This window comes from Pseudophryne corroboree, chromosome 7, assembly GCF_028390025.1.
Source record: "Pseudophryne corroboree isolate aPseCor3 chromosome 7, aPseCor3.hap2, whole genome shotgun sequence".
Taxonomy (NCBI): domain Eukaryota; kingdom Metazoa; phylum Chordata; class Amphibia; order Anura; family Myobatrachidae; genus Pseudophryne; species Pseudophryne corroboree.
The window spans coordinates 25360420-25364002 of record NC_086450.1 but is presented as its reverse complement, the minus strand read 5'-3'; positions in this window follow the sequence as shown (position 1 = coordinate 25364002).

The following is a 3583-nucleotide window of genomic DNA, read 5'->3' as shown; positions in this document are numbered from 1 at the left end:
TGGCAGAGATGAGGAGGGCCTTGGGGCTGTGACCTGGGATGGCAGCTGTTGCAGCAGAGGGGAAAGAGGGTATTGGGGCTGTCATCTGGTATGGCAGTTGTTGCAGCAGTGGTGAGGAGGGTTTTGTGGTTGGGACCTGGGATGGCAGATGTTGCGCCAGCGGTGAGGAGGGCATTGTGGTTGGGATCTGGGATGGCAGATGTTGCGCCAACGGTGAGGAGGGCATAGTGGTTGGAACCTGGGATGGCAGATGCACAGTCACAGAGTAAATTAGTATCACTGCAGTGTCAGGGATAGCAAAAACTGGTAAGTCAAGCTGGCTACCTCTTGATTAGCCTGGAAAAAGGTCCTATGTGTAATTGTGTAGGTAGAAATCATAGAAGTATAACTTAAAAGAAGAAACACAAGCAAGGTGGCACAAACCTGGGAGAAGATAGAAAACACTGGCAAGCAAGGGCCGCTCAACTGGTTTTTGTTTGTCACAACATTTTTCTGACCAATAAAACAATTGAGGAGGGGTAGCTTAAAGCTGGATACACACTGTAAAATGATCTGTTCAATCTTTCTGGTTGGAGCAAAAATCTGGAAATGTCCGGGAGCAAATGGCAATCAACCATTTGCTCCCAAAAGCCAGAAAACAGGCAAAATGGTTGTTCGGATAAATTGGTTAAATCAAATGAATTTTCCAAATTTGTTGGAACGTAAGTTTTTGACAGTTTTTCAGTGTTTGGGATCAAACGGTCAATTATCATTTGCTCCCATAAATTACCAGATTTTCGTTCTAACCAGAAAGAAGCATCTTGTGGTGTCAAAATGTTACTTGCAAAGTCCCAAAGTCAGATTTTCTCAGTTGACACATGGTACACCAAGGAGAAATGGGAGTTAAACAGTCAGGTACCAGAAAAGTGGGGCTTCCACAGACAGACCTGATGGCGACATATAGAAAGGTTCCGATTGTCATTTCCCCCCAGATAAAAGGATTGCAGAGCAGACAGCGTATGTTGTGGTGATAAGGTGGCCATTCAGACAAGCCTATGTGTTCCCACTAACACATATGATTGCACAAGTCCAGGGAATGTAATAGCAATTCTGCCTTTTGTCTTTGCAGGGAGTAGTCCTTACATGTGCAACTTCTGGCAATAGAACTATGGTACTACACAGTTCTTCCAGATCTTCTCAAACAAGGCCAGCTATGCCACTGAAATCCACACACTATGAAATTAGTGGCTGCGGCAGTGGAGGGTGGTCATTCAGAAAAGTAACTGCAATGTCTTCTTCAGGGTCTGAAGATCGACAGTATCTAGGTCGACAATGTTTAGGTCGACCACTATAGGTCAACAGTCACTAGGTCGACATGGATGGAAGGTCGACAGGGTTTATAGGTCGACATGTGCTAGGTCGACAGGTCTAAAGGTCGACATGAGTTTTTTTTTTTTTTTATCTTTTTTTGATTTTTTTCATACTTAACGATCCACGTGGACTACGATTGGAACGGTGAAGTGTGTCGAGCGAAGGCACCATGCCCGAAGAATGGCGAGCGAAGCGGTGCACTAATTTGGGATCCCGGTCACTCTACGAAGAAAACGACACCAAAAACCCCCAAAAAAACCTCATGTCGACCTTTAGACCTGTCGACCTAGCACATGTTGACCTAGAAACCCTGTCGACCTTCCATCCATGTTGACCTAGTGACTGTCGACCTATAGTGGTCGACCTAAACATTGTCGACCTAGATACTGTCGATTTGATGAACCACACCCCCTTAGGCATCCACAGTGGTGACCATGGGGTGTGATGGTGGAGATCAGGACCAGGCACGGGACAGTTAAGCTTTTCAAGCTCCCAAGATGCAGTTCTCCCTCACACCCTGCCCACAGCTCAGGCTCTTCAGTTTGGGTTTGGTGCCAGCTGGAGCTGGGCGTGCTTTATGCAGCCCAAGTTTTTATTTTATGATTTGTTTTATTTAAGTATTTTCAACAACTGAACTATCATCGCTGCTGCTCCAACGCCGTTACTCCAGGCACGGGGAGGTACTTTCGGCAGGGACCCTGTAGAGCAGGGGTGGCCGGACTTTTGGGACCTGTGATCTACTTTTTGTTCACTTGCTTACCGGTGATCTACCGGCGTCTAATAACACCAATAATAACGCTCACGTTTAAAAATAGCATTAAGAATGACATAAAATATCCCCCCCTTTCCACTCCCCTGCATAATAGCCCCTTGTACAATACCCTCCTACGTGCAAATCCCCCACTTAGCAGATACCCCCCTTCCAATCCCCTGCATAATAGCCCCTTGTACAATACCCTCCTACGTGCAAATCCCCCACTTAGCAGATACCCCCCTTCCAATCTCCTGCATAATAGCCCCTTGTACAATACCCTCCTACGTGCAAATCCCCCACTTAGCAGATACCCCCCTTCCAATCCCCTGCATAATAGCCCCTTGTACAATAATCCCCTCTGTGCAGATCCCTTGTGCAAAAAAAAAAAACCCTTTGTAAAGATACCACGCTCTGTGGAGATCCCCCCCCCCCCCTTTGCAGATCGTCCCTCCCCTTGTGAAGAAACCCCCCATTGCATAACTTACCTGACAAGTTGTGACGCTGCCTAGCTTCAGTCCTCCCTCTCCCCGCAGTCACGGCTCCCGCTTTCACGTTGCATGGCCTCTTGCTGGCTGCTTCTCCTGTCGTCGCCACCGCCGCTGGATCAAACTGGTTCCAACTAGCGCCCAGGCTCCTCGCATCGCGGGTGATGTCATTACATCACCGCAAACCCGCACACTGCATCCCTGGGAACTGTGTAGAGAAGCAGCGGCGGCACACTCCTTACAGTTATTTTCTGTTAAGTCTGTCGCAATCTACCTTTTGGCCACATCTGCTGTACAGCCTTTACTAGCAAGGGCATACGGTGGTACCCCGGACTGCAACCGGAGCACGGAGGGAGGGGCGGGTGGGGGGCAGGTAAGGCAGCAGTCAATACCTCCGGTCTGGAGGTGCTGATGTGCTCCCAAGCCACGGCTGTGGACTACACTACTAGACGGTGGTTAAAGTCAGCAAGGAGAGGTCAGCGCTTCCCCAGCGGCCCCTCCCCAGCCCAGGACACCATTCTGCTGAGGTCCTCCTGCCCTGGGCTCCTCCTACTGTAACATTCAACAGCCATTTTCAGCTCTGCAAGTCTCTGGGAACGCTGGGTTCAGTCTCCCTGTATTATACCTCTCCCAGGAGTAAGGTCATACAGTGCTAATTCCTACCAGCCACTGCGGCTGAGTAGTTGAATTTAGTGCCCATTGCAGTTAAATTGTGATTTCTGCATTGTATGCTAGTCTCTTTTTCTGTATATATATATATATATATATATATATATATATATCCCTATTTCTCTCAGTAACCTTAAGATACTTGGTGTGTACAGGGTTCTGTGTGCCCTACATTACACTGTATTCGTGGGACATATTGTCACATACAGTTTTGTGTTACACACTGGACATTGCCATATTGTGTGTTCATCTCTCCTTTCAGCTATGTTTAGCAAAGGCAAGGGAACAAAACAGGCTCTGGCCCCTACACTGGTGTCGTGTAGAA